Here is a 23,209-nt window from a genome sequence, read left to right on the forward strand (position 1 = left end):
AGCAATTTACAGCCTTGTATAATCCCAGTTCCAGGAGGTCCAATGCACTCTTCTTGGCTTCTGTGGGCACCAGGAGCAGACAGAGACATTCAGGCAATACACCCATACCTCTCTCTCTCTCTCTCTCTCTCTCTCTCTCTCTCTCTCTCTCACACACACACACACACACACACACACACACACACACACACACACACACACACACTGCCAGAATTTAGAATCCCGGGCCTTGAGCATTCTCATCAAGCACTCTGTCGTTGACACACATACCTGCCTCTTGCCGGACTTTGATAAGAATTTTATTAACCCTGCTTATGAAGATCTTTGTGTGCCGAGTCATGCAAACAGCGGACACGGTGCTTCTATTTTCTTAGACTTCTTTTTACAGTACTATCTACAGTGTTTGCTTTTCAGAGTATGTCGTGTTTGCTGTCACATACAAATATTTCTCTTTTGTGAGAGATTCCATCTGAGGTTTCTGCCCCTGCCCCCACCCCATCTGCCTTGCACATCTTAGTCAAGTGTGATCAGGTACCGTACTATTGAACCCTAGACCCAGTCCTGTCAAGAGGTTTTAGTTTATTTTCCTTCCAGGAGCTTTATAGAATTTGATCTTAAATGTGGTAGACTTAACTCTTATTTTTAGTTGATTTCCTGTCTTCCAACCTGTATCTGCATTTCTCAGAACAATCATGTGCTCCTTTTCAAAAAGTTCTTGACTCTCTTTTGAACCTCATCGGCAGATTTGTAAGAAGGGGGATTCTTAAGACCTACTTCAAGATTCTATTTTGGGATTTTCCCCGGAGGGGCGCTAGGATCTGCTGCCTTGCAGAATATGACAACGGTGGGAAGAATAGCCTGAGATCGTTCGTGCAGAACACCTTTCTCTGTTTAGATCAGACAATTCAAAAATTCAAAAACAAAATTTCATGGGGTCAAGTTAGAACACTGAAACACCAAACTAGAAGCAAGGGCATAAATTATAGTAAGGAGCAGTAGTAAGACTGCACTTGTCGCCGGGGGTGTAGCTCAGTGGTAGAGCGCGTGCTTAGCATGCACGAGGCCCTGGGTTCGATCCCCAGCACCTCCATTGGAGATTCCTTACCATCGGCGGTTGGTGTGATGGTTACCGTTTTCACACTTCTCATGTTTTGTGCACTACTAGCTGTGCTTCCCCCACTCAGAGAGATGTAAACTGTCCGATATTTATTCATCTCTTCAGTGGCACCTCACTTTTCATAACACGACTGCTTCTCCGCAAGGAAACAACTTTGGGACCATGTACGCAAATTAAACAGAGAACTCAAGATCTCTTGAGAGCAGAGAAGCAGGAAGCAAGCCAGCCTAGAAGTCACATTCCCCGGTGTGTTCATTTCTCATTATTAAGATACTGGGAAGAAAGAGACCGAAAAAGGAGAGAAAAGACTTTTGGAAAATTCTTTTAGCCTTCACTGTCCCCGCCTCCTGTCCTGATACAATAAGTAGACCCACAGGCAGAAGAAAATCCCCGAGAGTTTTGTTTTCCCCACCCCCACTTGGTACTTTTGGTGAATGTAAAAAGTCAACCTAACCCGTCTTGGCTCTCTCATCCCGGTTTTTCTTCCACCTGTTCCCGGGGCCGCTTCTCCTTCACCTCCCCAAGATCTCAAACGAACAGGACTTTCCTGACACATATCCAGACTCGGAGAACCAGTCTTTTCCCTGGGGCCCCAGTGTTTAGGAGGCTGCCTCAAGGAAAGATGCTTCCCAGATCTACAGTTGAGAGTTTTCCGCGATAGAAGGAGAGGTTGGTCTCCTAATGTTATGGCAGTAGCCTGAAATGAAAGGAACATAAAAGTCCCGAAGTTTTGGAAATAGTAGGAAATATCTCTTCTTTGCACCTCTGCACCAGCTGCGGTTGGAGAATCTGTTCGGGAGTTTGGGACTAGGACTGAGGAAATCATTGCCAAAGTTTAATTCATTTTTGTTCTCACTCGGGATCTGAAATGCCCCCCTTGTATTTCTGTGTGGGTCTCAGAAGTAAGTACAACACTCCCGAGTGAAGGCTGCCCCAGGCTTCTCCACCACAATCCCTTGGGCATGGTTGAGTGCAGAGACTGGGGCAGCACCAAGTAGTAGATTTTTTCACTTGGTATTTTTTTTCCAGTTTGGGGTGTGGAGAAAGCCTTGAGCGAGTGTGTAAGGTGTCGAGGTGTCTTATTTAACACCGGGAGGGCATGTCAAGGACCGACGCTTCAGACAGATGGGAATGGCAAAGTCCTTCCTCTTGTGGGTAAGACTTAAGAGGACGGCGAAGGCTTCTCTGATCCTAGTGCAAATATTTACAGTGTGTGCCTATACAGATGCTACTAACGATGGATCAGAGTGTGCAAAAACTAGCAGCTGCAGTTTGCTCCTCCAGGGTGTTTACACCAGAGGCTGCATGCCTCCAGACCTTCTACCAAGGCTAGCTGACTCTACCCTTGTGCTGTTCCTAAACCACTCGGTGAGGCGCGGTTGTTGAGAAGGTGTGCTCCATCAAAGCAAGCACAGCCCAGGGGATCCCAACTTTTCTGCACGTGTGTCTGTGTGTCTTTCCCTCACTACTCATGGTCAGCCCCTCGGGAGTCAGCATCTCAAGCCATCTGTATCAAAGTTCCCTGGGCGTCTTTCTGATTCTGTTCTTTTGTGCTGATATCTTAGCAGTTCTGCTGGGCTGACGACCTGAAGCTGTAATTTGGGACACTGGTGTGATGATATGGGAATCCTGCAGTTTAACAATACTGGGGATTACCAGGAGGTCCAGCCTGTGGCCACCGGATTTGGCATTATCCATGGCAAGACCCCAAGATCACCATATTGAGTTACTCCCTTCTCTTGGGAAGAATGTCCAAAGGGTTGATTTCTCTGGAGGCTTACAATGATCAGAGCTGTGTTGCACGTACAAACCTAACTCCCACAGGTTTTAATAGCTTGGGAGAGTCCCTAAAGTTTGCTGTCCATCAAAATGGAGAAATTGCCCAGCACAAGGTCTTTCCTTAAGGCAGGCAGATCTCTGTGAATTCAAGGCCAGCCTGGCCTACATAATGAATTCCAGGCTGGTCAAGTTCTGTAGACCTTGCCTTACAAAGACAAGATGATAAAGAACAAGATGGGAAGGATGATCTTGTGACTCAGCAGAGTGCAGAACGGGCCACAGTGATGGTCTCTGCTTTAAATTCTCTGTACCATTCAGAAAAGGAGACTCAGAAAAAACCAAAGTTCATTATTCTGTCTTTGCCCCAAATCATTTACTCAGCAGAGTGTGACAGGGGTAGACAGAGGTGGCCATGGGAGGGAGCTCTGTGGTTTTCATTTCATTCAAACTCTGTCCAGAGATTGAGTCATGGAGGAAGCAGAAGTGATTTTTACTTCACTCTGACCCTTTAGGAATTATAACACACTGCTGGTTTCTCCAAAGACAGGAAATCTGATGCCATTTTAGAAGCTTGACGTCTCCAACACTGTACTAGAAGAGACCATGTCTTAGTTGGGGTTAGTATTGGCATGATGAAATATTGTAACCAAAACAAATTTGGGGAGAGCCCTCCCTTGAAGGTTTCTTCACAAAAGGGTTTCAGGGGGAAAAATTACCAAAGTTTCTTCATCTTCATTTTTTTTTTATTTTTATATTTCATCAAATTAAATTTTATGATTAAACAATTTTCTTCTGGTGCTGGGAAATATCCTGTCATAAGCTATATGCACAGCCCTGCGTTTTCTAAACAAATGACATTCTTCCTTACTAGGGAAGTGAACCCGTGCCTACCAATGTATATCTCCAAAGCCCAGTGGATAACTCTGCCAAAAACATGGCAATGGGAAAACCCACGAGAGACAATGTGCAGCAGGTACTTAAAAGAATAAAACCATGTAATTGTAATTCTTCATAAAGTGCCTTCAAAGAAAGATAGATTGTGTAATAAAGTCATAGAAAACACAAAGCAGGTAAGGTTAGACTGCCTGAGGCCAGTCAGCACTGAGGTAGTAACTGCTCTGTTCTGGAATGGAATTTAGATTCCTGTATGTGACTCCCAGCCTCCACAGAATCCCAAATCTCTTTCCTGTGATGTTAATGGAAATGAATTTAATTTAAGTAGGTTTTTTAAAACTAGTGAAAAATGTTATTGGTGCTGGGGGTTGGACATAGGACTTTGAGCCCACCACTGAACTTCACCCCCAGGCCGCTCTTTACCTTTTATTTTGAGAAAGGATCTTACTAAGTTCTCTAGACTGGCCTTGAGCCACCCAGTAGCCCAGGCAGATCTTGAGTTTGCAGTCCTCTTGCCTCAGTCTCCAAAGGGGCTGAGGTTATAGGTCTGTACCACCAAGCCTAGCTAGGTAGGGTTTCATTAATGACTTAGTATGTTGAACCTAAGGTTGTCCTGGTGAAAGTGAAAAAAATTAAAGATATTCAATTCTGGCACTTTTTACTCAGCTCTTGGGGAGATTTATGTGAAATGAATTCAGAAGAATAGTGTGGAGGGGTAGACTTCAAGAAATTATTCTGGACATAAAATTTGAACCTTTCAGATTATAGAGCCAGATCACCGATTTCAGCCCAGAGCTGAAACCACCTGGAGTTCCCGTAGATAAGTAAGTTTGACCACATCTCTACTCTCACAGACATTTTTTCCCCTTCGGAATTAGAAAATCATAGCATTCCTTCAGAGAAGTCATTCTCTCATGCTCATCCTGAATATGCCCGGATGTTGACTGTGCGTTACCCCGCCTTGTTTGTCTGAGACAGTTATGCGTAGCTCAGGTTTGCCTCCAACTCACTGTGGAGCAAAGGATGATCTTGAATTCCCTGATCCTTCTGCCTCCACCTCTCAAGTGTTAGGATCACAGGTATATGCACCCCCATCTCTTCCAATACTTTTGGTAATTGATTCCAATTACTGGAATAATTACTGTCTACCATAATTATAATTACTGTCTACCATGAATGAGGGGCTAAAGTGGGAGGAGGGGAAAGAGGTGTTTTCTCCTCATTCTAGAGTCACACAGTTGACAGAGGTACGGCCAAGCGTTTTCAGAGAAGGACAGTGCAGCACCCCCTTCATTGTGTGGGAATCGAACCCGGAACCTCTCATACTGAAGGCTCCACTACACCACTGAGCTGTACTTCCAGCATTTTTCCTTTTCTAGACTCCAGAAGACTGCGAACTGGGGGCTGGAGGAATTCAGCCCTGTACGTGTGCTGATGGAGCAAGGCTTGCAGGTGCCAGGAACTAGCATTGGAATAAATGCATTCAAAAACAGTCTGTCCAGGGATAGATTTACTTTAGATATGAGCGAGGAAAAATGTGACTAAAGACAATTTAAAGATGGAAAACTTGGATAGCTTATTGAGGTATGTACAGTGTTGATGGAGGGAAAGAAAAACAATGTGGTGTCCAAAATCACTTGACTCCCTTATGCTAAGCCTGCAGTCCACTTCTGAGCCACACAACCAGACTGATCTATTTAGCAGCGAATGTGATTGGTCTCAATTTAAGTTGTTCTCAGGCTTGATAGGAAGGATTTGGATTCCTTATTTCCAAAATAAAACCCAGACTCAGTCCTTTTTCTACCTGCATGCTTGTTATTAGCTGTGAATGTTCGGTTAGAAGACATCCTTCTTCCTTCCACTTCGTCAGTACATGCCAAGGTCTGCTGCTGTGACTCTTTGAGATCCCTTCCTCTCATAAGGAGGGTACCAGCATGTGCTCTGCGTCAACCATTTTTCTTTTGGTTGTCTTTAATTTTGTGCACAAAATTGTCAGCAAGACAAAACATACTGGAGAAAAATCACAGTTTATCTACTGCTATGTATCAAACTACTGAAAATCAGACTACTGAAAACAATACACACTTGTTTCATATGCTCACAACTATCTGTGTTGAAATTTAGGGCATGGCCACACTGAGCATTTCCTGTGTAGTTGGGTTGGTCTTCACTCATGTGGCTGGAGCCCCCTTGCTGCACTGTGTGTGTGTGTGTGTGTGTGTGTGTGTGTGTGTGAACCAGGCCTTCCTTCTTTTATGCTCTATCTCAGGATTTCTCACAGTTGATGGTCACCTGCCATTCAGCTTTGTTTTGAGGATATTACTCCTCAAAAGTTACTTCACAATCTCCACCAAAGGTTTGTCCCCTTCAGTTAAAAAGTGACAGAAAGCTCTCATTCTGACCTGTAGAAGTGAGGTTCTAGGAGGTTTCTAGCATGACACCTTTGTAGAGACTCTTCTGGGAAGGATCTAACAAAGCCCACTCTTTGTGAGTGATGTTCACATGCACATCCTCAGAAATAATAAACACCTGAAGCTTATCTCAGTCAGAAATAAGGGGCTGGGAGGGAAGCCACTGAGAGCACTTGAGCCAGTCTTGGGCCAAAGGTTAAATTCTCCAAATGGAAAGAGACATGGAGGGAGAGAGAGAGAGAGAGAGAGAGAGAGAGAGAGAGAGAGAGAGAGAGAGAGAACAGAATTGGGGAGGGGAGGGGAGGGGAAACTGAGAAAGAACTCAATTTTTGTTTGAACAAGAACTGGTATTTTCATTTTGTTATGGGCATACTGGGCTGGTACACAGGCTGTGGACCTAGTCATATTAAATCAGCACTCATAATATTCTACTACAACAATTTTTGGACATTTCACTAAAATCCATGTGCAAGGTCTACAGACTTTTTCTAAATTTCAGTTACTCATTTTTAGTTCTTTATATGAAATTATGACTAGAATAATTAAGATAATGTTGAGTGAGAAAATCCCAGTGGAAGATCTAATTTGGAAAATTTAACAAATCAAAAACAAACAAACAGAAGCAAAAAACCCCAAATAACAACAAAACCCAAACACTTCTAGCAAACTCCCATAAAGCCTGGACAGTACTAACTCACCTTTTGCTTTTGTTGGGCTCAGCCCTTCAAATTAGGTCTGCTTTTTGTTTGCAAAGCCTTAGGTTGATGATAGTTATGGACATAGTAGGGTGTGTGGTAGGACTGGTAGTAAAACATCATAAACCCAACTTTTAAAAGTTGAACTACCCAGAGTCCACTTCAAGGCTCTGCTGGGATTTGAACCCAGGATCTCCTGTTTACTAGACAGGCGCTTTAACCAGCTAAGCCACAGAGCCCTTATGAAGCAAGGTGGTTTCCTCCTAGAAGAGTATAGGTAGGCAGTGCTGTAGACAAACACTGTAAATTAGAAGGGTGTTGTTCCTCGTGGACAGACGACTGGGCAACAGTGACAGCTCAGCTTCCTTCGAGATGCTGTGTGATAGCTTCCTGTCGAGTTGGGTAGGCCCTTTGAACCGTACTGACTGAGCGCTGCTTCTACGCCTTTTTCAGAGTCACAGATGTCTGTGCACCACACTCTGTAACTTTGCCTTATCAGTGCCTGCACAGTTGAAACAATAAGGCTTTGTTTGTCAAGCTCATGGCTGAATTACAAATATCTTATTCCCTGAGCCCTGAGCTGGATCATCAGTATTTCAAAAACAAAAAAGCAACGGAAGGAAGAGGAGAGGGTGGAACGGAGAGGAAAAGACAGCATTACTGAGTTAGAAAAATCCTTTCAAAATCAAGCTATAGTTTTCTTGAGTGAAGACTTGAGCATCAGCCTACTACAGAATACCAACAGTACAGAGGATTGTTGGAGTAAACATTCAGAATTCCCATCTCACAGAAGAATGGTCTCACAATCTGATGTGTAAAGTTGGCTTTAAAAACCAGCTTTGCCAAGACTCAGGAATGAACCAAGAACCTTCAGTGCTCTCCCCACCGAACCATCTTCGCCACACCGGAAAGAGCTTTTATTTCATTTCTTGTTGTCAGTTTTCCTTTCCCTTCCTCTATTTTGTCTTTTTCAAAGTATCATTAACTATTTGATGCACCGACCTTCCCTATCCAGAAGGCCCTGAAGACCTCAGTGCTGACGAGAGCTCCCCCTGGTGGTGTGGAGAGGATGCCGGATGAGAGAGCCGGACAGGAATCCCACAGGCCTCGCTGACTGACACAGCTCAGAAAATTAAGAAAACTGCAGAAAAACTTTTTGAGGATCACTCTTCCATTAATCTAGAACTTCAGTCATTCACAATCTTCAAAATGCTGAGGGTTCACGGGCAGTACAACTTTGCTGAAAGAAGATATATGTAAGCATTACCAGGCTGAGCATCAGTCACCAAATCTCAAACTTACACAAATATAACAAAAAAAAAAAAAAACTAAAAAAATTTAAAATGACTTTTTTTTAAAAAAAATTCCAACCAGAACTGAAACTCACTCGATATAGCAGACTGGCCTCAAACTCAGTGATCTGCCCACCTCTGCCTCCTAAGCATTGGAATTAAAAGCCTTCCCCACCACTCCCCAACTCAAGATTTTATTTATTTATTTATTTATTTGTTTGTTTATTTATTTTGGTTTTTCAAGACAGGGTTTCTCTCTCTGGAGCCTCTCCTGGAACTCGCTCTGTACACTAGGCTGACCTTGAACTCGCAGACTTCTGCCTGCCTCTTGAGTGCTGGGATTAAAAGGGTGAACCACTGCCGTCATTCAAAAAATAAAAAAACAAAACTCACAACAACAACAACAACAAAATGGTAATTCATGATATGGTACTTAAATTTTCTTTAATTGCAGCAGTCAGAGAAATGTATTCAAAGAATATTAACCTGTTTAAAACTGATAGCCTTTGGTAAAACAGTTCATCTGTTAAAGATTCAAGGTTAGTGGTTAAGAGAGCAGTAAGTAATTTCAGACATATGGCAAATGATTTGAAGTGACTTCCCCTGATGTTTGATTAATGCAGGAAGTTACCAATATTGCCCCAGAATTCATTCAGAGTCAATGACGGTTCAAAGTAATTGAAGATCCAACTGCGTGAATCATCTATATGGCCCAACGTTAGATGAGGAGATTGTTTTTAAGACGTTAAGAAGTAGTAATTTGTGAAAGTATGAGGTAAACTCTTTGAACACATCCTACTAGTGAATGTAAACTGTAAGCAGAAGATAGTTTGTGGAGAATCTGAAAGTATCGTGTTATTGAGTAGTGATAGGGTAAATATCACCAATAGTGGATTCTTCCTGCTACATAGAGACCAAGCCACTGTCACTTCCACACAGTGTCAGATACTAGAAATGGAAGGTTCGTTATCTTTCCTCAAGCCTCATCTTACTCTGTTTTTCTAAAATACTTTCTCCTCATTTGGGTGACACAGAGAAACAATTTTACTTCATAACTGAACTAAATGAACAAAATTATGTGGGTCCATCAAAGTTATTGCTAGGACCACAAGCTTAGATGCTAGTAGGGAATGGTAGAATCATCCAGAAGTACAAAGCCAGTGCCCCAGCTAAATGTGGCCCTGTGGCCATACCCCCCTCTGAGCTTCCACAAGGCCTCTCATAGCCTGTCCTTCTCTTTCTCCCCTCCTTTCCTCCTCTACCTGCCCCTTCTTTTCCCTCTTTTCTTCTTCCCTCCCTCTCTCCCTCCCCCAACCCCTCTCTCTCAACCACTCACAGAAAGGACACATGGAAGAAGAAAGGTCAGCACAAGAGGGAAGCATGGATATTCATAACTCTATTAAGTTGTTTTGAACTTCGTGTGTGTGTGTGTGTGTGTGTGTGTGTGTATAATGTATGTTTTCCATACTGTCATATTGTACATGATAAGAGCATATAATTTACATAGACAAGTAGCATATCTAAAAACTAAAATATTGCACTTCATGAAAAAGGTCGTTTATATAAATAAGCAAAAAATAGCTTTTTAAATCTCAAAGGGGGCAAGAAACATGCTGAGAAAGATGGCTGACATGTAAGTGAGCTAAGAATTGGAGGTGGGAAATCTGGACACAAGGTCTTCAGCCTAAAGGACAGATTTGCAGATGGAGGAGCTGCAGACCCAGGGCCTCAGCATGATAAGCAAGCCTCTCCTGAGCTACACTAGCACCATCAAAACTTGCTTCACAAATACCCCAGGATGGTCTTTCTATCTGCAAGTTTTTAGAACCTAAAATAGATGGGTTACATAGATCCCTTTTACACAGCTCTGTTCTTTCCGAACCTGCTAGACTGCGTTCTATCTCCAAACCACACCAAGGGAAGGTTGACAATGCCAAGGTACTAGTCCAGGTGCTGCACTCTTAGCCCTGAAGACACCGCGCAAGATGATGCCTGGAGGGTCCTCCCATTGGCCCACCTGAAGGCATCCCTAGATACTGTAACCATCCGCAACTTGAGTAACTGGACAGTTCTCTATAGATTTGCTTTTGGAACCATGTTTATGTCTTTCACATTAATATTTAAACATTGATTCAACACAGAGAAAGGGAAACTATTTTAAATTGGAATGCCAATAAGAAAACAACAAAGAAATAAAACACTATGAAACACAAATCAAAACACATTGTATACATGTAAGAAGTTGTCAAAGAAGAAGTAAAGCCATGACACAATAGAAAAAGAGGGTGAGCCCAAGTGAATGTTTGTGTGGATCTTTGACACAACTGCCTTTTAGATAAAACAGAACCACACTTGAATTTTGAGTTCTGTTTAGTATGTAATTGTGTGTGTGCGTGTGTGTGTGTGTGCGTGTGTGTATGTGTGTGTGCAGGAATGAAGCTGATGTTAGAAGCCAGTATTATCATTGTGAGAGAGGGGCTACACAAAATTTCCCCAAAGGCAAAGGACAGTTCCATTCTAGCTTTGTTTACTGAAGCAGTGCAGCAACAATTGCACAAAGAGCAGAGCCAGCCTTACGTATTGATTACTTAGTGTGAATACCACTAAAACGAAAGCAGTGCTCTGGGAGCATCTTTCGTTGCAAGAGGGGCTAGGACAGGGAAAGTACAATCTGAGCCTAGGACACCATTGCCTGCCAGAATATAAGGAGCTACTCAGAACAAAATGGCTGCTCAAAAGGTCACAGGATCTAGTGTAGATTTTAGAAACACAAAGAATGAAATGAGTTATTGAACAACAAAAGGCAATGATCTATACAGTACAAGAATACCCGAGTCTACATCGATATGGAAGAGAAAGGAAAGGAAGAAAGGAGGGGAGGACAAGTTTTTCTTATGATGGCATGCCAATACACAAATGTGGAAAGAATTTTGACCATCATGCAACAATGAATTCAGACAAAGCTTATTTTTGCAGTAAGGGATATTTGTGCCCAGCGAGGGCCTTATGACTGCTAGGCAAGCACTCTACCACAGAGGTATATCCTCAGCATCGGGCAAAATTTATCAGTCAATTGTAAAGCTATAGATGAAAGTCTAAATTTAAAAAGCTATGTGTGCGGTTTCAGAGAATTTGCCATAGCATTCCGGGTAATCTTGGCTGTGAAGGACTTAGGAACCCGCACACAACACACGCGTCCTTAACTTCAGACACAATGGAAGTCAACACAGCAGGCTAATTCATGGCAACCCTTAATTTGTTACAAGGATCAGATTCTGTGACCCAGATGGGTCTGAAACTCAGTATGTGGTCCAGTCTTCTTCAAACTCAGCACTCCTGATGCTCCGGAGGTACCTTCACCACCATGCTTTGGATAATTGGGATATCAGATTTATCAAGTGTGAGCGAACGGTATTTTTTTTCTCCGCCTGGGGCATGTCTTATTGTCTTGAGTTTTTCACAGGCTACTTTTTAATTTTAGCGGAGTCCAATAAATTAATGAGCGCTTTCTTGGACCGTGTCTTTGATATTCATTTCTCCTGAAGAAGCCACTGCTCTCTGCTGAACCAAGAAACCGAACCTTTGTGTCTGCGGCTGCGGTAGCGGAGCCCTGGGCAGACGTGATGTTTAGTGGCTGTCAGTGGCGACTGAACCTGTCCGAGATCCTGGTCGCTAGGATCCTGGGTAAGGTTGTTGCAGCCAGAGCCCTTCGATGGGCTGCAGAACTTTCTAGGATCCCTGGTGACGCTGAAGTACACAGGTTCGTGCTTGGCGATAGGGTCAGGTGGTCTTAGCCCTTGCCAGTGTGGACAAAGACCAGGGCAGATGCTCATGTTTTCATTTTATAACATTTTCACGGTTCCTTCTCCGGGCGAGGCCTATCTACATTTGTAAATTTGGGCCTTTGAGTTGCAGAAAATGCTCCAGAATCTTTTGAGGGAATCTCTGTTCCCTCAATCCTACTGCCTGTGCTTGGGGTGCGCATTGGTCACCAAAGAAATCGGCAGTGCGGAAGGTTTTTACTCTCGGCGATTCTGAGACTGAGGTTGGGGGCTCAGAAGAAGCTGCTATGGTGCAGCTGGAATTTATCCTTAATAGTCCAATCATGCTCCCCCCTCCTCCCGCCAAAGCTTATGTATAATACGCTGGGATTTTTAAAAGATAGGAATTGTATACGACAATTAAAGCGTACTGGGGGATGTAGCTCAGTGGTAGAGCGCATGCTTCGCATGTATGAGGCCCCGGGTTCGATCCCCGGCATCTCCAGTAGCTTTTACTTTTTTCGAATAATATATATAAATAAAAATAAGTATACATCTATAAATTTCTTTCCCCTTAACGCTTCCGTAAGTTTTTCGTGTCTTCGTGTCCTCATGTTTATTTCGTTTCTATATAACTATCTGACACCACGACCTTCTCAGCACTCTGAGGTGGTTGTTGAACACGGGAGGAAAGTTATCCACTGAGAGAATCCCAAAGGAAAGAAGGGTACACTGCCAGCCCAGCAAGGGGATAGTCATTAAAAATAAAATGACTCCAATTTATTTTTTGGGAAATCGTGGGAATGGAAGACGTACTAATATCATCCATTGCTATTATTAGTTGGGAATTGTACATAGGAATTCAGCGGTCCCTTGAATTGAGAATTTCTCACCCATTGGAGGTACTAACCAGTTACCATTTTATTTCTCGCTCTGTGACTTTGGCCTTATTAATGGCTTCTGCACAGCATAGCTGAGATGCTCAGTGTGAGACAGCTAGGGAAATGGTGGCGCTGCGCCTGGAACCCCAGTTTCCTAGAGACTGAGGTAAAAGTATCAAAAGTTATAGAACAATGCCTGCCTGAGCAACCTAGAATAAACGTTAAAAGCCAGGTGAGTGGGGCCATTGTCCACAGGTGCTGGGCTTGCCTGCCTCTCCGGCAGGAGGCTCTGGATTCAGGCCCCATCAACACTATCATATCACCGAAAGACTCTGGAGAGCAAGCTGATGGAAACCCATAAATGACTGCCGCCCTGAGAACCCGATTGAGCTTGGATTCTGGACACCGAGTTACTCGTTCTCAGGCTCCTGGGTTCTGTGTTGTAACGGTTACAAACAAAGCGGGAACTCCAGCAGAGAGTTCGAGTTCTAAAGCTTACGTGTATGAAACCTCAATGTTCCTTTTCTACTGAAAAGGAATACAACTTCTGCTTTAATTTACTTTTAAACTTGTCTTTACTTGTGGAAATATGCTTCGAAACTTGACTAAACACTGGTTACATTGGAAATCAGCCTGAGCAAGGGGAATATGGGTTTGGCTTAAATTCAGCACCAAGTATCTGCCCCTCTTTGGATTCTCTTTATTCACAGACATTATCTTTAAAGGTAGAAGGACATGGCTATATAATGCTATTTTCTAAACAGTCATTCTAAGCATTCATGTGATTTTTTTTTATTCTGTATGCCATGCTAATTTGCGTCTATTTCTCATACTAGCTAGGGATTTATTGGTTTGGAAGAAAATTTATGTATCTAGTTTAAAAGAACTGTGTTTCATTCCAGGATAATCAAGAACAAGTTATAAAATATTGTGTTGAAAGGGAAGAGTATTGGTTTTGCTGTGTTAAGAAGCACGGCTTGTCTGTATGGCTGACCATACACCATCTGTGATAGGGTAGAGGGCTGCCTGACCACAAACTAATAATGAAAACCAAGGAAATACTGTTAGGAAACAACCAAGAGCCACTGCCCTGCCCTTCACACTTAGTTACACGAAGCCCAATCTTCCATTCACCTTTCCCAAAGTCCTAAAATACGGATCTCTAGACTTTTCTTAACTTTAAAGCATTCTGACCTTTGCAAAAGATTCTTTTGCCATATAGCTTGTAGTCTTGCCTTCCCTCATCCACAGGATGCGCCTTTTCTGCATTTGTATGTGATCAGTTCTTCGTCACTGACATTTTACTTCAGCTGAGAATGGACTCGGAAGCCTACAACCTACAACCTCAGCATCCAGGAGGCTGATGTAGTGAGTTTAAGGCCAGCTTGGGCTACAGAGTGAGATGCTGTCTCAAACGGACAACCAAACAATTCACATCAGAAACAATCAACCACACACACACACACACACACACACACACACACACACACACGCACACACACTTCAGTCTGCTTCACCTAAATAGCCTCCCTCTCTCTTTTGCTCTTTCAGTTCAGTGGAGACTTTTGAGTAACCAAAACTGTCTTCAAAAAACATATACTTACTGATCTGGCCCAATCCTTGGTCCCATCTTTCTGGAAAAGCTGCTCTGAACATGAAAAGACTGCCCCTCCAAAACAGAGCCATTCAAAAATCCCACCTCTTGGTGCAATTTTTTATTTATATTTTCATTCCCAGTGCATTTAATACCCCTCCCCCCCTTTGCATTCCAGAAAGGGAATCCAGGAAGTCTAGTGAGCTGTCAGGCAACAGTGGGCAGGGAGCCTGTGTACTATTAGAAACTGGGGTTACCACGCACTCCCTAAGCCTGTGCAGAGTGTGCCATTCCTTCAGAAGACTCCTTGAGGTCTTGCTTTTAAGATTTGTGAGAGAAAGCTGCAAATGTGCTAAGACTTTGTATTTTACACTGGAAACGTTGAGAGCAGAAATCAAGCGCTCTTTACACACGTGCATGCACACGTGAAAATAGAAGGGAATTTTTGGAGCCGATGAGTGTGTTAACTTCCTTGATCACGATGATAGTTCCAGTTGTACACACATTTGTATAAACCCATCAAATTGTAGACATTGTATAATTTCAGCTAAGAGAGTGGTTTGCTTTTGTTTTTAGAACTACTGAGCTTGGAGAGACGGCTCTGTTAAGAGCGTGACTGTCTTTGATTCCTAACACTGTATGACAGCTCACAACCATCTGAAACTCCAGTTCCAGGGAATCAGATATTCATCCCCAGCTGGATCCATGTGTCATGCACTCACCCACCTCCTTACACACACACACACACACACACACACATAGAGTTGCTAGAATGAAGCGCATGCCTCTTCCCTTGGATTTTTCTTTTTAATGTGGAAATATTTGAAGTTGGTTGGGAAAACATCTCATAAAGTCTTTTATAGCAGGGGCTCACTTTGGAACACAGGCTTATCTTAAATTTGTGGCAATCCTGGTTCTGCCACCAAGGCTGAAATTAATTATATGGAGAGCCACCACAGGCAGCCAACAGCAAGCTGCAAACGGCCCCAGGTCATGATTTTCCTAGTGAAGCAAAAGGAAACGGAAAAGCGTGTAGTTAATTTAAACCAGTCACTTTTGTCAAAATTGTCAACTTTAACACCGAATTTAGGTCCTCTTGGTAAGGAAAAATGGAAGGAAAGCTGGCGTCTTGCCGAGCAAGGTTTTCTAGCCTCGGCTTTGTCTTCCTGTTCTCTTCTGATGTTTTCTCTGCCTTCTGAATCCTTAGTTCTGCCTCAGTTTCCCTCGTGCTCCCATCCTAGCGGTTTGCCCACAGGACTCTGTATATATGGGGATTCCCCTGAACTCTCCCAGCAGGAATAAGATCCGATTTCCTGAGAGGGAACGCTCCAAAGGTGGGAAAACCCCTGTGCACAGTAAGTAAAACCCCAGAGAAGAGAAGCTGAGCGGACGAGGAAGCGCGCTTTCATCCCTGCCCGCTCTGAAGATGGAGGAGTCTGAGATTCCGAGTGCTACAGGTTTCGTCGGCATCCTTTGGATAAAGCTTGCAGCAGTGCGGGTGGCTGTCTAATATCTTGATTCTTTTGTTCTCCCCTGGGCTGAGACAGGGTGACTGGTTGTCATTGGAGAACCCTGTCCTCCGAGGCTCCTAATTTTCATTGAATTTCGAAGTCCGGGAACAGAACGCAGAGACGGTAGGGCATTTGTAGGTGCCTGTTTTATTGAAGGATCTCTCCTTTGTCCTGAAGGAGATGAAGGCTCAAGAAGGGAGAACCCCGGACACTTACTGAGATCTCTGGCCCCAGATTGTTCATACCAGTTACTGGGTGTCTGCAAAAATGAAGGTTGATTAGAATACCCCAGTAACAAGATTCTTTTTTGGGTTTTGTTGTTGTTGTTACTCAAAGTAAAAAATGAAGATAGCAAGTCTAAAATGGACTTAAAATTTTAAAAAGATCATTTGGAATCCTCATTCTGTAGATGGTGGGGATGTAGCTCAGTGGTAGAGCGCATGCTTAGCATGCATGAGGTCCTGGGTTCGATCCCCAGCATCTCCAGGTTTTTGAAGAAACATCCGCCTTCACTTTTAGAAAAGCTTCTGCTATGCACAAAGCAGCATCGTGGTGCCTGTAATAAAGTGTTCATTTGCCAGATCTGTGATCACGGCAAACAGATTCCCCGCTTCTGAACACGGAGGGATGGTTTTTCTCCTTCCCCTGCTTCCCACTTCTCACACTGGAAAACTCAACACTTTAGTTAGTGATTTTGTAGCACTTCTTTCTGTAAGGGGCTTTGTCTGGTAGACCCCCTGTCAAAGGGGTATACATCCTTTGAACTTTTGCCTCAACTTCCAAGTCGAGGCACTCTGTGACATTAACAAGTGAAGGCAGTTTTGAAAAGTTTTCCAATGCTCCCCTCCCTCCCCACTCCCAACCAGGCCTACAGCAACTGTCACTGGTTGGTGGGCTGCCTGGTTGTAGTTAAAGCCTGAGCTTTTAAACCTGGGGGTGTAGAGGTGAGGGTAGGGGTTAGTGAAGTTCTTAGGGAGAACAATGGGCACCGGCTCTTCCTTCCATCTGACAGCAACATTTTGGACATTCAGGTAAAGTAGGGTCTCATGCTCAACCAACTTGACCCTAAGGAAAGAGGAGACTAAGGTGTGAGTCTTAGACTGGGCTTCTGGTTAAATAGCCCTGTGCTGCCAACTACTGACCAGCATTACAGGCCTGAGCGATGCAACCCTCAAGTATTAAAGATACAAGGATGTTTTAAATAGCTCATTTACAAGTAGCCTCAGCATCGATCCGCTCTCCACATCACAGGTTAAGCGTGCACGGACCCCTTCCTCGCTTGTGCCTTGTGTTGCGGTCATTCTTATACAGTCTAACCAGCACTTGCCAGACACCAACACGCCTGCTCAACAATGTCCATGTCGTTTTGTTGTTATTGGTGTTGTTTGTTTTACTTGGAAGGTGGGGTGGGGCAGGAGATCGAAGCTAGGGTCTTGTGCCTGGAGGCAATCACTCCATCTCTGATCTCTTAGCTATATTCCCAGCCCGCTTTTTACTTTTTATTTTGAGACAAGGTCTCACTTAATTGCCCAGGCAAGCCTCTGACTTCAGGTCCTTCTACCCGAGCCTCCCAAGGATCTGGGATTACAGACCTGGTTATCCTTCCTGGGTTGGTAGCCTCAGGCTGTGGTTACTTCCTTACTCCCCTTCACTTCATCCCATTCCTCACCATGCCTTCCTTTCTTGTCCCCTCTTGGCCATCTGTAGAATACATTGTGACCGCTAGTCTTGGTTGTCAACTTGACTGCATATGGACTCAACTAAAACACAAGCTGTTGGGCACTCCTGTGTGGATTTTTCTTAATCAGATTATTCGATGCAGGAAGACCCATGCCAAATCTGGGTGGCACCTTCTGGTGGCACCCCAGATAAAAGGACTTTGAAAAAGGAAACTTTGCTTTTTTGCTGGCTTGCCCTCACTCTTGCTGACAAAGTCCATCTATCCTGTTATTTGCTGGTATTAGAGCCAACTTCTCCTGGGACTTCAGTGTAGACCCCTGACCAGTTGTTCCCCAGATATCCTCTAGGACTCCTGCGCCAGATTAGGATTGCTGGACCTTCCAGCTTCAAGAACAGAACAACTACCAGATCTTGGGTTTTTCCAGCATAAAACAGTCATTGTTGAACTACCTAGACCACAGCCTGTGAGCCAAGCCAATAAATCCCCTTTTAATACAACACACACACACACACACACACACACACACACTGGGCATGGTGACACATGCCATTAATCCTAGCACCCTGTGAGGGGCAGGCAAATCTCTGTGAGTTTAAGGCCAGTGTGATTTACATAAAGATGTCTAGGCCAATCAGAGCTACACACTGATATGTATACTTGTCTCTGCCTCCAAAGTGCTGGGATTAAAGGCATGCACCACACTACCCAGCATCCTCTCCTTTCTCATCCTCCTTTTCTTGATAAACCATTAACTACTAAATAGTTATTATAAACACACAAGCAATCCCCCTCTTGACTCAGCTACCTTTCTCCTTTTCCCCTTTTCATGTAGTCTGAGACCTGTCTATGGGATGGTGCCACCCATATTTGAGGTGTAGGTCTTTCCTTAGTTAACCCTCTAAAAATGCCCTCTCTCAAGGGTCAAGGAATTAAAATGAACTATCTCAGATGGTGGTGGATCAGCTAAATTGTTCACATACAAAAGAATGAAATTGGATGTCACGCTATCCGTAAAACCGCACTAAAATGAGTCATAGGCCTACATACAAAAATTTGAGATACTGATAGTCTAGAGATGATCTGAAGTTCACGTAGTCCATGAAAATATCACCAACACACATTTTGGCCGAAAACTTAAGCATCCGCAGATTTTAGCACCCGCAGGGTCTTTGAGCCAACTCCTCTGTAAAATACCCAGCATTGCGTTTAACTTCTCCAAAATGTAGCTTCTTCATGAGAGAATGGGAACATCACAGAATCACAATCAAAATGAGGAAGGCCAAGTGGAGAAGCAGCCCCAGGACTCCTGACGCCTCCCCAAGGCTGTAGGTCTGTAGGCTTTGTATCTCAGCGCCTCACTAAGAGCCTCAGGACAGCCCTGGCTCTGGGGTTTGAATCTCAGAAGCACGGAGCGAGCGCCCGGCCTCCGTAGCTTTCTGCAATTGCGTCAAGTCTGTTTGGAGACAAAGCGTTGAGTTTTGTTTTTTCGATGCTCTAGTGTGCTTTTTTCTAACCCTCCAGGAATGTCACTGATTTTGCTAAAACTTGACTGACGTGTTTGGAGAAGACCTCCAAAGGCGATTCTGAATCGCCAAATTGGAAATCGGTCTTATCTCACGCGGAGCGGTAATCTTTTAGACTCCCTTCGGGTCACTTTTGGGGGCTCGCTCCGTGCGTTTTCTAAATAATCCAGTGTTTCAGTGGTTTGTTGGTTTGAAGGAAATGTTTATGTTTTGGCGGCAGTGTCAATCCATCTAAATAGTACTTAAACAGTACCAATTAACAGTTTTTCAGCTAATCTACTGCGATTTGATAAAAAACTGCAAAGGGTCCTCCAGGTGGCTCCGTGGCTTAGTTGGCTAAAGCGCCTGTCTCGTAAACAGGAGATCCTGGGTTCGAATCCCAGTGGGGCCTTGTTTGTACTTTTGTAACCCCAAATCAGAAAACTGAAAATCTTTCAACGTAATCCTTATAAAATAGTCATCTGACTTCTCAAATTCTAAGCATCTTACTTAAACAGATGAAAAATAATCGAAGCTCCTTGGACACTTTCCGAGTTGCATTTTATGTCTTTCGCATGCACACTTAATCTACAGGAACACTCACTAAAGTAAGCTTTACTGTGCACACCTTACAGGTAAATTAGATGAGAATGGAGAAAAGTTAATCTCCCCAGATCTTACAGCTAGTGAAATAATGAGGCTAGAATTTAAACTCAATATTTCTGATCCTAAATACTACATCATCTTATTATAAAAGCAACATCCAATAAAGCTTGGAATAATGATGTTTAAAATTGCATGCCACATAGACCGATTACACAGCTTCTTCTTGTCTATAAGCATGCCCACATACTCCAGAACATGGATACACTTGGTGTAGGTCTTTGGAAGTGTTCACTGTTGTCTTTAAACTGTCACATATTCATCATGGGCCAAAGAGGAAAAAAAAAATCCTTGACACTCACAAATCAAGTGCCAGTCACTAGGGCTCAGAAAGCAGCTTCATGGCAGGGGCTGGGCTCTGAGTGAGGATCTTGGTGACCTCTGTACCGGTAGACAATGTCAAAAATGTTTTTCAGAACCACAAATGAATATTATGAAGATTTTAAGCTGATGCAGGAGACTATATCACTTTGTTTTTGCTTGTCAGTGTTAAGTTTGAAAGTATAGTCTTCATTCTCCACTGATAGAAACTGGGTAATTACAGGCATATGTCTAGTCCAGGAAACCAAAGTTCTAGACCAGCATGCCAAAACCACAAAGTTGTACTTCTGAATGAGAGGTGATTGAAATGAATTCTGGAAGGAATTCTTTATAATGTACAACCTCTCTTTCACCTCACCATAGTGGAAAAGACACATTGATCTATTTCAATTGGCAATTATGGAGTTAAATTCAGACCCCCATTTATTCAAAGACTTAATTGTATGCCACTCATATTAAGTGTGAAAAGGTAAATGACTTTTGAACCCAAATGAGATAAAAGCTCATTTGGTAGGAAAGGAGCAGAAGTTACACAAAGTTGAGGCAGTGATGCCGGGACGTCTGGTGTTTAGGGGAACATAAAAGTGATTTGCTTTAATCAGATGTTATGATCTGAATACGAAACTTTTCCTCGTAGACCTTTGTGTTCTACGTGGTCTCCAACTGGTGACACTTTTCAAGGAGAGGTCTTGAGGGACGAAGTAGGTCACAGAGGTGAGATGGTGAAGTTCAGCCCTGTTCCCTGACTGTCCTGTTCTGCCACGCTGTGAGCCAACAACTCTTACGTGTTCCCACCGTCCTCTTTCCTGCTACAGTGAGCCAACATGAATCCCTCTTCTGCTGTTGCTTCTTACCAGGAGTTTGGTCACAGCAATATGAAAAATAACAAATGTATTCGGGACAGCAGAGAGGGGGGCATGCCTACTGTGAATAAAGAGAGCAGTGTAGAGAAGAAAGGCAGAGAGTGTAATACTGAAGTTAGAGAGAATCAGGCCACATGCATGGGATTGAAACAGTCTCTCTGTTAGAACAAGAACAAATGGCAAACAAGACAAAGACCAGGCTTTCACTGGGTGTATTGGAGGATTTCAGTCTATCCCATAACAACCACATCCGCATGCAAGAAGACAGGACCACACACTCATTTCAAAATATTATCAGCCAGGGAAAATTCTGAGACATTTGAGATTTGTTTTTCGAAGTGTTTTTGTTTTTTCTTCATTTTTGAAAGTAGATTTATACTTAAATCAAAGGAACAGATTTCAAACAATATAACCAGAATTACAGAGAGTGTACAGATGTTGCATAATCAAAAGGCATCAAGCGTGGGAAGGAAAACATCCTAAAATTTGCAGTCTTTTTTTCCCCGTAACTTCTGAGGGATCAGTGCTCACAAGTGACTCTTTTGTGAGGCACTTAAAATGTAAAATATGAAGGAAAAGCAATAAATTACACCCATTGCTTTTGCTCAATAATTCCATAAGAGCAAATTCCAACTGCATCTTCTCTTTTCTCAACCTGAATGAATTTGCTAATATTTTAGTAAGTATCTAGTTGTACAAACTAGGAGTTCTTGGACAATTTAGCTTTTTGATCTGTTTTTTTCTCTTTTCTTTCCTTTATTTTTCTAAATAAAATATCTTTTTGATATTTTCATGCACGTTGTCCTAAGATTGGTTTGGGGTTACAAACTGCTCAAGATGATTCCAACTTGGCTAGCTGAGATGGTACACCTTCTTACAATATTCTGGCCAGAGCTTCAAATAAGAACTAAAGAAAAAAAAACCCTACTAACTAGTTGGAGACTACCTACAATTGTATCAGACAGCATTCTTAAAACTTAACCATCATTTTAGTTTTATAGGATCCCGTAGAAATAACATTGCCCCCATGACAGCTAGAAGTAATTCTAGAAGATGATATCCCTTCTCCCAGCAGAATTTGTCCTCAGGGTTAGGGACAATTATTATCTGTTATGGGTTGGTTATAAATTGTATAGGGTTGAGGATGGAAATAAAGTAGGCTCAGGGATCTCTTTTGAAAAAAAAGGTGTGGGGGGGGACAGAATGGATGGGATGGAATAAAAGGTACATTAGTGTATCTACTTGTGAACTATTAGGTATAGGCAATTTACATTGGTATAGATTCTTGTATGCTGATATATATATATAATTATCTTTGTATTCCTAAGATAATTTGTATATTGATAGAAATTCAAATATATTTGTTATATTTAGTATGCCCCATTTCTGTTTTCAATATTTGTGCACTGATGTAAAGTTATTTTGTCATATTGTATGTATGCATGTTTCTACCTCTGCTTAAGATATTTTGCATATTGATGCAGTTTTAGGATGTATTTATCATATTGTGGTATTGCTAAGTGGATGTAATGTGCTTGTCAAGTTGCCTTTAACTAACTATGTTCTTACCCAGGAATTAGTGCTACTGCTACCTTTGGTCAGAAAAGTTTGTCTTCCCAACCCCAGGATCAGTGCTAGCTACAGATGCATAACTAGTCAAAGTGCTGAGTCAAGATATTTATATATGTATCTGTCTCTGGTCAAGATACTTATATATGTTGTTTACATTTTGGAGTCATTGTCCTCATTTACTGCACATCTATTTAAAGACTGTCTAATTTTAGAATGTGAAGTCTTAGTTTTTAAGCTATATAGGTATTAAGAGTTAAAAATCAGTAGTCACCCATGTTTGTCATACTTATAGTTAGGCTAGTCAGGTTCTCTAAATGCATGGAGATTATATTCCACATAGATAGGTAATCTTCAACCACTTCAAAGATCTTTAGAACATGACATTCAATAATTTAGGATTCTGTTGATGTCAGACACGATTGCTCCTGGCAGCACCAATCTACTTCTAAATCCCCAGGAAGTTAGGAGCTCAGGACCTCTCCGTGGAGGAACGTTCATGGGCACAGTCTCATGTAAGTTTTGTGCAGGGTCACAACTGCTGTGAGTTCATGAGAGTAGCAGCATGACATTTGAGAAATCAGGGTTCCACATCACTGCCCCCACTTCCTCTGACGCCCACATTTTCCTCACTCCATCCTTCCTTGGAAGGAGTTCTATAGAGTGTATGGTATC

At 42.8% G+C, this 23,209-nt stretch overlaps 5 non-coding genes across 5 annotated transcripts; 4 read left to right on the forward strand and 1 right to left on the reverse strand.

Moving 5' to 3' along the window:
- Positions 1–1,018: 1,018 nt before the first annotated feature.
- On the forward strand, positions 1,019–1,090 carry Trnaa-agc (transfer RNA alanine (anticodon AGC)). Its single transcript has one exon. It is a non-coding gene; the product is annotated as a tRNA-Ala (tRNA).
- A 5,971-nt stretch (positions 1,091–7,061) lies between these two features.
- Trnat-agu (transfer RNA threonine (anticodon AGU)) lies at positions 7,062–7,135 on the reverse strand. The gene has a single exon. It is a non-coding gene; the product is annotated as a tRNA-Thr (tRNA).
- Positions 7,136–12,382: 5,247 nt separating this feature from the next.
- On the forward strand, positions 12,383–12,454 carry Trnaa-cgc (transfer RNA alanine (anticodon CGC)). The gene has a single exon. It is a non-coding gene; the product is annotated as a tRNA-Ala (tRNA).
- Positions 12,455–16,349: 3,895 nt separating this feature from the next.
- Positions 16,350–16,421, forward strand: Trnaa-agc (transfer RNA alanine (anticodon AGC)). The gene has a single exon. It is a non-coding gene; the product is annotated as a tRNA-Ala (tRNA).
- A 3,035-nt stretch (positions 16,422–19,456) lies between these two features.
- On the forward strand, positions 19,457–19,530 carry Trnat-cgu (transfer RNA threonine (anticodon CGU)). The gene has a single exon. It is a non-coding gene; the product is annotated as a tRNA-Thr (tRNA).
- Positions 19,531–23,209: the final 3,679 nt, after the last annotated feature.

Source organism: Myodes glareolus, chromosome 14, assembly GCF_982192425.1.
Source record: "Myodes glareolus chromosome 14, mMyoGla1.1, whole genome shotgun sequence".
NCBI lineage: Eukaryota > Metazoa > Chordata > Mammalia > Rodentia > Cricetidae > Myodes > Myodes glareolus.